Source organism: Heteronotia binoei, chromosome 11 (assembly GCF_032191835.1).
Source record: "Heteronotia binoei isolate CCM8104 ecotype False Entrance Well chromosome 11, APGP_CSIRO_Hbin_v1, whole genome shotgun sequence".
NCBI lineage: Eukaryota > Metazoa > Chordata > Lepidosauria > Squamata > Gekkonidae > Heteronotia > Heteronotia binoei.
In genome coordinates, this window is record NC_083233.1 from 36768786 (window position 1) to 36782397 (window position 13612).

Here is a 13612-nt window from a genome sequence, read left to right on the forward strand (position 1 = left end):
GATACTAATTGGCCTTTTCCCCCAACAGATGAAATGGTTTTTGGGGGAAAGGCCAACTAAAGTCAATGGCATCTGATTCGAAAAGACTCCTCCCTTAGGAACAATGGTGCAAAAATTTCAGCTATACAGGTAGAAGTTGGCAACAAGCATACAATAACAAATGACTGGCTGTCTAAACGGCCTACAAATAAGAAAGAGGGTATGCAGAAAGGGTATTTGACCATGGACATGATTATAAATATATGCTGATTCCAGATGGCTTTTAAGACAATATGAGGGACTTGGTACAAAAAAAGGACTTAGAGATAGTGGAAATCAGAAATCTGATAGAACACAGGGAATCAGTGAGATTTCTGGATATGAAATTCACAGAAAGGCTAGGGAAAGTGATGTTACTCTATATGTCCAAGTGGGCATAGAGTTCAGTAATCCAGAAACCCTATGAAGAACAAAAGCCATCCACAGATTCACTGTGATTGAAATTAATCTAACACTGAATACATATTACAAACATTTTGAGAATGACCTTGACACAGAGAAAGCAAGAAATGAGGAAGTCAGTAAATGTTGTAAGAGTAGATGCCTTCACACTAGGTAAATGAATGTCCTAGTTGCAACAGAGACAAAATCTCTAGGTATGATAAATGGCTGTGATTTAGAATCCTTAGCAAAGAAGGATACTGGAACAGTCAGCTCAAGCCATTCATCTGCCTCAAGCAGACTGCCTCCCATGCCACCCTGAAGAAGTGGAGAGCAGTAGTAGCGCTAAGAGGGGAATCTCCAGCTATCCTTTCTGCTCCTTCAGGCTTGGAGCAGTTTTCAGAGGGAGTCTCTCTGGAGTCCACCTTAGACCTGAGCAGCAGATGCATGGGAAGCCTCTTCCCATCCTTACTGTTTGGGTCCAGGACAGACACAGGAAAACCCTTCATTCTCTAGCCTTTTCTCAACCATTCTAGTCCCCTCTACCTTCTGGATCCTAATAATCAAAATCGGGCATAGGGCTGCTCCAGGCGGTGGCTGGAGATCTCCCACTCTTACAACTGATCTCCAGGTGACAGAGATCAGTTCACCTAGAGCAAATGGTCACTTTGGAAGGGAGGCTCTACGGCACTGAAGTCTCTCTCCCTCGGCCTCTTCAGGCTCAACCCCCCAAATCTCCAGGTATTTCCAACCCAGAGCTGGTAACCCTAATGGGGCAACGCTTAACAATGATATTCAAGGCCTCTCTGATTACACTTTGAAGAAAGCAAGGAAGGAGGGTGGCTGCATTTGCAGAAGTGAAGTATGTCTGGCTACAGGGACAAAAATATTCTTCTCATCTTATTCCTTTTTAGTGAGCCTCCTCTTCCACCTGATGTTGAGGAGCTGAAGTAGGCCCAAAGTAGGCAAGAGAGGAGTAAAAAAAAACAAAGATTCTTCAAAGACAGAGAGAGGGGAGTGCCATACTTCACTGCCCTCTGAGGTGCAGTGTAGGTTGTAGCTGCTCTTGTTGCCTTGCAACTAGGACATTCATTTACCTAATGTGAAGGCAAGAGGAAGGTTGTAGCTGCTCTTGTTGCCTTAGAGGGAAGAAAAGGTGGAGGTACACTGTCCAGATGAGCATCTAGTACACTACTGTTAACATGCTGTTCATGGCACTACCCTTAAAGACAATTGAGAAAGTATGCAAAATGTCCATATCTTACTTAGAGATAGCCAGCAGGAACAGGTTATTCCTAGTGCGAGGTTCTTTCCTTGGGTGCTATTTTGTTTCCAGATCCAATTCAAGGTGTTAGTGCTTGTCTTTAAAGCCATTCGTTAATATTTCTGTGTGGCAGCTTCACTTTCCCAGCAAGGTCTACTGACAGTATCCCCTTGGACTAAGGCACATTTCGTAATGGCCCAGGCTTGGACTTTTTGTGTCGTTGGAACAGCCCCCAGAAGAGGACAGAAGAGCTTCTATCTTCCTGACGAAGTTATAAAACAGACTTAATCCAGAAAGTTTTTAGAGCTCCCTGAGCAAAGAAGGCATATCCTGCTAGTGGGGCAGAAGGTGTTTTTACTTTGGTGTTTTAGTGTGGGTTTTAAAGGTATTTATATCTATCATTAAAGAGCCCCATAGCGCAGAGTGGTAAAGCTGCAGTACTGCAGTCGGAACCCTCTGCTCACGACTTGAGTTCAATCCCAGTGGAAGCTGGTTCAGGTAGCCAGCTCCAGGCTGACTCAGCCTTCCATCCTTCCAAGGTCAGTAAAATGAGTACCCAGCTTGCTGGGGGGAAAGCGTGGATGACTGGGGAAGGCAATGGCAAATCACCCCATAAAAGTCTGCTGTGAAAATGTTGCAAAAGCAATGTCACCCCAGAGTCGAAAACGACTGGTGCTTGCACAGGGAACTACCTTTACCTTTATATCTATCATTGTAATGTTTGTTTTCAACCCATTTTTTTTATATTTTTGTACTTTTCCTACCCACTTTGGCTTCTAAGTTCCTCAGGGGAAAGGCATACAAATACTTTAAGTAAAATAAATGAAATAAGCAGAAAATTAGGAAAGAAGGGCAAAGACAGAACAACTAATTGAGTAGCTCCAAACCTACGTTTGTTTTGCATAATTTAAAGATTAAAATTTTCAGAAAATGTTTAAGCCATGGAAAACACATTTTTTCTGTGTGTGTTTTTCCAGAAAACAAAGACATTTTGGAAAAAATTAAAATATACGCAACAATTCCTTTCCTATTAAACCTAAACTTATTTTACTCTTTTAAAATGCATCATTTATGACTTAACCATGAAAAAATAGGGACAGAAAGAAAAAAGACTGAAAAAATCAGTTGGTTCATTACCCAGTTGTTGTGTATGGCGTTCGTCCCGGAAGGTACGGCACAGGATTGGACCTGACCAGGATTGGACCTGACCAGGAAGAAGGTTGTTCGGGGAAATGTATATAACAGGGGACCTGGCCCCGCCATGTTGTCTTTGTGATGTACTCGCTAATAAAGCATGTTGCCATCTGAATGTCTCCGACCTCAGTACATTGCACCAGTACCAAAACTAAGTACTGCATTGATTTCTTTTATTGTCTTCTTGATCTCTCAGGCCTGTCCCCATAAAGTAAACATTACCAAATCCACTGAGCTCCTCAAAAAAATCAAAGTGTCAGTAAGCACAAGTGTGGGTGTTTGTTTACTCAGCTATGGCGTGGGTGATGAAACAATAAGAGAGTTCAAGGAGACTAAAGGAGAAAAATGTTATGGAGTGCCCAGAAAGGGGAAGAGCAGTCCTGTTTACCACCAAGAATGACACTGGCACTAGCTAATAGGCACCCTAGCTAATATTATGATGAAAAAAATAGGGAAGCAGCAAAAAATGAAAAGCATGAAAAGATAGGTACTTTAAAAAGTAATGAAACAGAGAACTTATTCCTGCAGAATGAAAGTCATAGCAAAGCCAAAATTTCCCCAAGAAACAATTCTCACAAGAAAGGTTCCTAAAACGATTGGGGATGTGATTTCGCTATGCCTAACAATTGTACATTAACTCTGCAATCAAAATTATTGTCTGAAAGCCCCCCAAACTGACTTGTTTTAGATCATCACTCCTTCCCAGATGGCTAAGCTAAATGGCTAAGCTAAATTATGTCATACATTGGGGACAGCACAATACACGTTCCTACACAAACAAACGTTTTAACCAGCTCACTCTTTAGTTATCTTCCCCAGCATCAAATGTGGAACTCTTTGTAGCTTTACCAAAAATGCTAGCAGTACTTGGAAAACTAATTTGTCAAACAAGGTCTTTGATATTGCTCACATTAGTACAGTCAGCAGGGGGTGTCTGTATTAATCTTTTCTGTGCTTTTGTACTAGGGTTGTTTTCACTTGAAGGCTTGTAAATAGTTGTTGTATATCAAAATTTCCTTTCATTCCAGGTATTACATACACAGTTGGGAGCTTCTTTAGCACAGTGGCTTGGCTCTGGAGGAAGTCACCAACCAAAATCTCACCTTATCCCCTATGAACAGAGGCAATTTTGGCCTATCTAACAGGGTTGTTGTAAGGATTGCTGAGATAAGCATTGTGAAAACTCTTAAAACAAGCTATATCAATGTTAAGTATATTTTAGGAGTACAATATGACATGCCATCTTTAAACAAATGCATTTAAACAAGTGTATTAATTAAAGTATTTCAAATTTTACATTCTTTACTGTTTAAGAAAGAACTTCCTAAGGTGGCTCACAACATGATCTTAATACCATGTACCAACAAAACAATTAAAAATCACACCACAGTAGATAACATAGTAGTTTAATATTAGAACAGCAGGGAAGGGGGAGGAAAACATTTCAGATGCTTACTCTGATAGAACTACATACTTACCATTTACATGGCACTTTTAAGTGTTCAAACACTTCACACATGTTATTTCAGTAATCTTTATAAAAACTCTGTAAAGAAAGCTAATAGCATTAACAAATTAGCATTCCCCAACTGAGAGACTGAGAGAATCTTGTGGCTTGCCTGACAACATCAATGGAGTTTCCTGCCAATATGAACCAGGGACTCTCTGGGTCATAGCTCTTCTTCTTAGCCACAAAGTTAAGACTGCTTTTAGATTTCCGATTAGTGACTGAGAAAGAGGAAACCAAATGCTACAGACCAAAAGCAACATACATGAGGAAATATGGCAAAAAAGGAGGATCAGGAAAAAAATAAAAATCCAGAAAAAAAAAAAACCGAACCACAACCCCAATTTTATAACAATTTTCTAAAATAATAAATATATGTAAACATACATAACACAATGATGCTTCCAAATGCAATTCAGATTTGGGATTGGTGGTATCTTTCAGAATTATATTCTTCAAGTGCTGTAGTATATTCTTCTTAAGTGTCTTTTGAAGCTTTCAGAATTTTCATGAACTCCATTGGAATATTAAACAATAAGACAACAAGTTTTACGTCTTTATGGCATAGTGGTTATGGTATTGGACCTGGAAGACCCAGGTTCAAATCCCTACTCAATCATGACACTCAGCTGTGAACTTGAGCCAGACTCTCTCTCAGCCTATCCTACCGCACAGGGTTTTGTGCGGAGAAAATGAAGGAGGGCAGAATAATGCGTGCTATCCTGAGCTCCTCAAGGGAAGGTGGAGAGGGGGGAGAACCCAACTAAAAAAATAAGTAGCAGCATCCTGGGGAAATCTTGTAATTAAGAACTGTTAACAGATTTGTTCAGAACTAGGCTTCACCCAGAAATCTGTAAAGTATACAAATTGCATTGGGTATGTTCATGGTACATGTATATTTATCTATATGATGCTATACTAATTTTATTATTTTGTTGTGACACCAGAGTCAGTTGTACTTCACCAACCATTTTTGTTCTGCAGAGAAAAGTGGCCACAGATTCAAGGGGTCCAGCTTCCAATAAACCATCTTTCCTATATTTTCTAGCTTCAAATACTATGACTTTTTAAAAAATACACTGGAGGATAGATGCAAGAATACGTCTTGTGCCCATTTATAGCAAAGATGAAGGTAGGGTGGTCTACATTTTTTTGTTCTAGTGATCCATTTGGAAGGAGTTTCATAACTGGCTCAAGTTTTTAAGCTGGGGTTTTCCACTTATCCAATCAACAAAAATTAAGCTTGCTATAGAAGAAACAAAGTGACTTTAAGATGCTTTCATGGTGGCAACACACACAACACAGAAAACCTCTGGCAGATGGCTACGACAGATATTCAACTTTCTTTTATAGCTATTTTTAAAAAACAAATATGACCATCAGACATTACTTGGTGATAAAGTTCTTATTCATGCTTATTCTCTCAAGACCTACGGTCAAGGTAATGCTATATCTTAACTGTGAACAAATCAATAACCTTACAAAAAGCAACCTTCTGCATACTTCAGTAATCTCTGAAACCTGAATAAGTTAATGATCGGTTCCTTCCTGCTCTCTGATCTTCACTGGTGTTTCACCAGCACAAAATCTACAACTTCTAATGTCAGGAAGTTATTAGGGCAACAGCACTGCTACTGATTTCAAGGCTTATTTTAAATAATAACAAAATCCTAGCTTAAAACTACAAATAAAAAATTAATTTCATGAATGCATGCAATTAGATCCTGATAGTGCTAGAATCAAAGAGAAGGAGAGACATAAAAGCAAGGTTCCTTTTTTAAAAAACCAGCTTGAGATAAAGCTGTAAAACTTGGCTGATATATTTTAATCATCTTTTCTGTTGAAATGACTATCAAAAGGATTCAGGATCAAAAACAACCAACCAACTTCATTCTCTGTGTTTATGCTCTATGCATTTTAATTCAAGTGAATTCCACTGTGCTGCATTTTCCATGCCAGGTAGATAAATAAGCCTAGAAGTCTGAAAGAATTTAAAATGAGAGGCTTAAAGTTCACTGTTCTTTGTTAACCTCATTCGGCTTGCTGATCCTGAAATGATCTGGTTCACATCTGTTCTGCAGCTGGGCTCACAGTCATGCCCCAATGACCTTACTGATGCCTTGAATATATTCTTAAAGCTGATGGAAAAGGGCAGAGGGATGAAGACGAAGGAGTCGATAAGCCAACATGACATCTCTCTGGAGCCACTTCATGATGCCCATGAAATGGGAGCAGAGGGGAGAGACATAAATATAGGAACAATGTATAGCTCTATACATGTAGGCAATAGCAAGAAAACAGAACCACATCCCATAAAGATACACTGAACATAAAGAAAACCAAGGATGCATGCTAGTGAGCAAGAATTTGCATTTTCTTTGCAAACTGCTCGATAAAGGTGAGGGAGATTATCCACCAGGCATAGGGTTGGATTCAGCCAGCCTTTTTGATCCATCTCACCCAATTCTCCTCCTTACTACATGCCTTTTGTCAGTTCAGGTTCCATGATGTCCCAAGCACAGCATTATTTTTGGTGGTCAAAATTTTGCTCCCTTTTCACCAGCCAAGCAAAAGGAATCACTAGCAACCAGAACTGAAGAAGGGCCATGGAATTATAAACAGGAGCTGCTAACCAGCCTACCACCACCAGCAGCCTCTTCCTCCTTCCTTTTCTAGGAGAGAGCAGAGAAGCTCAAGTGGCCTCAGGTGAACTTAGCTGCGCCCTCTGGAGCCAGTGCCTGTCTTGGGCCCATTGAAAATACTAGCCTTGCAGCTGCCAATTCTCTTGTTCTGGCATATATCAAGTGCATTTACTTTATTCTGTTTAGTGCTATTTTTATTCAGGCTAGACTAATCTCTGATCAAGCTGCTTCTTGGCTTACGATTCAAATCTCAATAAGTAAATAATTTCCAACCCAGACCCACTGTAATGATTGTCCTAGTGGTTAACACTATTATTAGAAAGCTCACTGCTCAGAATTATTTCAGCAATCCCCAGCACACCCATCTCCTGGAATAATAATTTGTCATCCAAATATATGCCCATCTCCCTAGGCAGACTTAAGCAGCTAGGGAGGGCAAGGGTTATACAAGCAGGTAACAGGTCTCAGAATTCCAAGAATCCTGTTCACATCCTCAGATTGGACAAGTTGAAAGGCATTCTGCACAAATGGACAGATAGGCATCCTGGGACCATACAATCCTGTCACTACTAATGTGGAGTCCAAGGCGGAAAGGATAACAGAAATTTTGTCTGCTACGTGTTTAGTAAAATGAGACAGCAGACTGCAAAGCAGTTTACCTTCTTCACTTACGTTGGAACCCAAGAGGCCTCTGATCACTTGGAAGAATACCACAGGTTCACATTGTGCAGATGCAGTGCTGGTAGAGAAATGTTGTTTCTTCACAGCCATCACTGCAATGAAGTAAACTTTAAAATGAGCTGTAGCCTGTTCCCTAACCTACGTAACAGGGTTGTTGCAACGGCAAAGTGGGAGCAAACTATGTAAACTGCCTTGCGCTCCATGGAGAAACAGAAGAATAAAAATTTATAGATAGGTAGCAAACAAATGTGTTTTCAGACCCACTCATATTAGGAAGCAAGGATTAACTGTACCACCATGTCAAATGTGTTTTGAGAAATGTAAACAGGTTTACTAGAGGATATTGTGACAGCCAGCATGGTACATAGAGTTTAGGACAACGGAGAGCAAAGTTGAAATCCTCATGAAGTCATAATGCTCCTAGTATAATCACTCTCTCTCAAGCCTAATCTACTTCACTGGGTTGTTGTAAAAAAAAAAATAACACAAAGGATAACTATATGTGCTACCTTGGGCTTTTTGGAGGAAGGGAAGAATACAAATGTGGCAGATAAGAACATAAGAGAAACCATGTTGGATCAGGCCAATGGCCCATCCAGTTCAACACTCTGTGCCTCACAGTAGTCAAAAAACCAAATGCCATCAGGAGGTCCATCAGTGGGGCCAGGACACTAGAAGTCCTCCCACTGTTGCGCCCCCAAGCACCAAGAATACAGAGCATCACTGCCCCAGACAGAGTTCCATCAATACTCTGTGGCTAATAGCCACTGATGGATCTCCTGATGTTTATCCAATCCCCTCTTGAAGCTGTCTATGCTTGTAGCTGCCACTACCTCCTGTGGCAGTGAATTCCATGTGTTAATCACCCTTTGGGTGAAGAAGTACTTCTGCTTATCCATTCTAACTCAACTACTCAGCAATTTCATTGAGTGTCCACAAGTTCTTGTATTGTGAGAAAGGGAGAAAAATACTTCTTTCTCTACCTTCTCTATCCCATGCATAATCTTGTAAACCCCTATCATTTCACCTCTCAGTCCACATTTCTCCAAGCTAAAGAGCCCCAAGCATTTTAACCTTTCTTCATATGGAAAGTGTTCCAACACTTTAATCATTCTAGTTGCGCTTTTCTGCACTTTTTCCTATGCTATAATATATTTTTTGAGGTGTGGTAATTAGCATTGTACACAGTACTCCAAATGAGGCTGAACCATCGATTTATACAGGCACATTATGATACTGGCTGATTTGTTTTCAATTCCCTTCCTAATAATTCCCAGCATAGCGCTTACCTTTTTTATTGCAGTCGCACACTGTTTTGACATTTTCAGTGAGTTATTTACCACGACCCCAAGATCTCTCTCCTGGTCTGTCTCCGCCAGTTCACACCCCATCAACTTGTATTTATAGTTAGGAATTTTGGCCCCAATGTGCATTACTTTGCACTTGGTCACGCTGAACCTCATTTGCCACGTTGATGCTTACTCGCCCAGTCTCGACAGATCCCTTTGGAGTGCCTCACAATCTTCTCTGCTTCTTACCACCCTGAACAATTAGTGTCATCCACAAACAGTCACTTCACTGAGCAAATCATTAATGAACAAGTTAACAAGCACTGGACCCAGTGCTGAGCCCCACTGTGAAAACTGCCCATTTATACTCACTCTCTGTTTCCTATTAATTAGCCAGTTTTTGATCCATAAGAGGATTGGACCTTTTACCCCATTACTCTTGAGCTTACTTAGGAGCCTTTGATAAGCACCTTTATCAAAAGCTTTCTGGAAGTCAAGGTAAACATCACCTATTTGTCCACATGTTTGTTCACCCCTTCAAAGAACTCTAACAGGTTAGTGAGACAAGATTTTCCCTTACAGAAACCATGCTGAGTCTTCCTCAATAGCTTTTGTTCATCAATGTACCTACTAATTCTCTCTTTAATAATGGTAACAAGTAATGTACGAAAATCTATAAAGTCGCATTGTTATGGAGACGGGAATTTCTTTTTCCAAAATTCACTTTTTTATATATGGCCATATGCCTCCTCTTTTTTTTTTTCCTTTTGGAAGAGGGATTTTTCTTTCATTTCTTTTTGAAGAGAAATCAATGCACTCTTTTGTAACTTCAGCCCTTCCAGTTGTTTATATTACACACCACAGAGTGGTGCTCCAATAGGAAATAGGAAGGTTTTGGAAGACTCTGACTAACTCTGAGCATCTACAGAGTAAAATACGGAAATTTTTCAGTCTCCCTTCTTGCCCCTCCTCTCTTCAAATTTCTTTTTGATCAAAAGAGAATTGACTATAGACTCCAAATTCCTAAAACTGAGAAAAAGAAGTGGATTGCTGGATTTCATGGAGAAACTGGGTAAAGAGGAATTGAGAGAAAGTCTCTAGTATCAAAACTCCCAAAGATCAGAAGAACACATTTCTGTTTCTTGTGAGAGCCACTCCTGGAGTCTGTAATTAACAAGATTGATACAAACAGGAATGTCTATATATCTCTGTCTGTCTACAGGCCTCAGATTCAGTGGGAGCTCTCAGAAGCGCAGCTCCTGAACCTTTCTGAGAGTTCCACCTCCTTATCCATCGAATAGCATGTGCAGCTGCATAACAATCCCTGGATGAGCTCCACCACCTATTTTTCTACTAAACGACCCCCATATAACGTATGTATGTATTTTTCATTCATTCATTCTATAACCTAGCCCTTTAGCAGATTTATGTCATTGTATACCAGGAACAAGGCCTGCCATGTGATAAGTATACAAAGTGAAAATATTATGGGCAAAATAAGCCTCATCTATTCTACTACATGTGAGTCATATAATTAGAGCAGTCACAAAAGCTGGAAAAGACCTTGGCTCATGGCTTAGCACTACAACTGCTTTATGGTGCCAAGCAGCCCTACAGAGTGAGAAAGAGTGGTCTGTATCCAACAGTTCCTTTGAGAGAACAGCATTTTCAGAAGAGGGGGCGGCAATTTCTACGAATTTCCCCCTGCCACTGCAAACTCCATTTTGCCTTTTATGCTTTTCCTGCTGACCTCAGTCAGAAACAAACTTGCAGAGAGCTCAGGAAGCTCCAGGGAGAAGAGAAAAATTTCTACTCCAGGAAGTCCATAGATTTTAGGTATATGCCATTAATCTAGAAGTGTACCTTTTTACAAGTTAAATTCCTTTCATTCATCACTGAATAATAACAACCAGCCACCAAGAATAAGGTATGTTAAAAGTTCCCTGAGTAGAGACTGCAACTTTACTAATAGATTTGAATCACAACACCTCACTTTTAAGGTACAACAGTAAAAGCAAAAGATTTATGGGATCTGAGGAAAAACCAGAGTAAATCCTCTTGTCGTACTTCCCTTAATTACCATTCATTTAATCTTTTACTATCAAAAGATCACAGGCGTTCTAGAGACCTCAACAACATTATCCAGAGTTACTCTATTCCTGATGATCTCCTAGGGGCCCAAAATGACAATTCTCGACTTAGGGATTGGATATATTTTTCAGATGCGTTGCTAGATCATTTTCTAATCCTAAATCTAAAATAGCCCCCTGGTTCAGACTAATCAAATCTGATCATCTGAGATCCCCATACCTGGTTAATATCTCCAGATTTAATATCAGAACATCCTTCACAGGTCTTCACTTCCAGACTATGCAAACAACTCTGTTAATCGGTCGATATTCTCACATCCCAACAGAACAATGTTTTTGCATTTGTGGTTTGCCCATGATAGAGAACCTTCCCCATTATATTCTATCCTGTCCACTCTACGACCCTCCCAGAATTATATTTCTGGCCAGAATACTAACCACCTTAAAAGCACATTTGGAAACTGAAAAGATTATATTTCTGTTATCTGACAATGATGCTCATGTATCCTATAGAGCAGGGGTAGAAAACCTCCGTCCCGAGGGCCATAGTCACTTGGTGTGACCCTCGGGGATTCCTGGACCAAACCGAGGCATGTGGCAGTTACAGCCACAGTTCAGTTTGTACTTGATTATCCCAGATGGTGAGGCCTAATATGCTAATGAGTGTGTGATCTAATGTGCTAACATTAGGGGAGGTGGTCTAATATGCTCCTGAGTTCCTGCTCAGCTTTTTCTACAAAAAAGTCCTGGACCTAGGCATTTGCCTAGAGTGGCAGGCGGGCTTGGTGTGTGTGTGTGTGTGTGTGTATGCCAGCTTAAGCTCTCCCCATATGACTTCAAATAGAAAAACAATTATTTGCATTAATTTTGCTGGCCTGAATCATTCTCCTTCAGCGGAGCACTGTTTTTTAAGTTGATAATTTTTATGGCCTGTGAATGATGTTATAAATATCCATATGGCCCTTGGCAGAAAAAAGGTACCCCACCCCTGCTATAGAGTCTCTTTGTTTGCGCTTGCAGCTAAGAAGATAAGAGCAAGTGTGATATCAAACGCTGTAACTTCTTGAGGTTGGTCTTTCTGGGGAACTTTTAAGGTGTTATTTGGGAACGTTGTTGTTCATGTTCTGATTTGTAACAGCCAATACACAATAAATTTTGACTGACTGATAAAAGGTACAGCAGTACTATCCCAAACATTTACTAGCCAAGGAATATTTTTCCTGAATTAAAAGTGGACATACACTTCACACATGTATGCAAATTACCTATCTTCAGAGAAGAGCTCATCTGATATGGTTCTGCATAAGCCACTGTTCTAGGCAGACCTCTGGATCAGAAAAGATATCTAGAGCACAAACATATGCAGAAATGCAACGGACAGCCTCCCTTAAGGTGGATAATTCTGCTTTGTTTCTGTATCAGGAGTGACCTAACACTCTCAATGGAGGCTCAGTTATATACAAAGATGAAGGAGACAGAATCCTCAGTGAATAGACAGTAGGGATCACAGGAGATCTGAATTATTTATTTTATTTTTATAGCATGCTTGAAGGCATCTAGTGTGCACTAACACAAAATTTGAGCACTGCACTGGCCTAACTGCATTTGTTGTTGTTGTTCAGTCACACAGTGGAGTCCGACTCTTTGCGACCTCATGCGCAAAGTCACGCCAGGCCCTCCTGTCTTCTACTATCCTCTGAAGTCTGCTCAAATTTGTGTTAGTTACATCAGTAATACATCAGTTAGTTACATCAGTCAATACCATGAATGGACTTCATCCAGGAATGCCTACACATTGCCACAGGATGAGTTCATATCACTCTGTCATTCATATCACTCATGGCAAAGCAACCTTCATGGGATCCATTCCTAGAAGGCTTCTACAGCAACATACAGGAATTGAGCCTAAGGCCACATTCAGAGGTCACAAATAAACCACAGTTTGTTCATGACAAGCCTCAAGTCCTGATTTGCACTGCCCTGCCTCCTTCCCTCATGGATGATTTCATCCTATGCCAATTTGTCATTTATTTATTTATTTATTTATTTATTTATTTATATTAAGATTTATACTAAGATTTAAGTCATGATGTATGAATGCAGGCACTTCAACAAACTGGAGTTTGTTTCTTTCCCAGTAGCCAGGAGCCTATATTACTGTTTAATCCTGGTTAAAGTACCAGTTACTTACAAAGAAACAAACCTCCAATTTGTTAGGACACCTGCATTCAAGTTTCACAACAAACTGGAGTTGTATCAAAGAGTTCTTCAACCAGCAGTTCTTCTTTTGTGGCTCTGTGCAAATGGGGAAAGAGGAAAGAATATGGAGAACTAAGAAGGGGAAGGAGGAAGGAATATGGAGGACCAAGAAGGGGCCAGGATTTTAGCCTTGTTCACATAATAAGTAAATTGCAATTGTTAGTGGCATAAGAATGCAGTTTAAGCATCCTGGCAATATTTCATGGACAGTGTTGTTTCCCTTCCTCTGCTTAGCAGAATTACGCCATGCAGATGGCTTAGTGCAT

At 40.2% G+C, this 13612-nt stretch overlaps 1 protein-coding gene across 1 annotated transcript in view; it reads right to left on the reverse strand.

Moving 5' to 3' along the window:
* The window catches only part of PASD1 (PAS domain containing repressor 1), a 94134-nt gene extending 89712 nt beyond the window's left edge, over positions 1 to 4422 (reverse strand). Inside the window, exon 1 of the mRNA XM_060249404.1 lies at positions 4357 to 4422. The gene's annotated coding sequence lies outside the window, so the exon portion shown is untranslated. The remainder of the gene's footprint in view (positions 1 to 4356) is intronic.
* Between the last annotated feature and the right edge of the window lie 9190 nt (positions 4423 to 13612).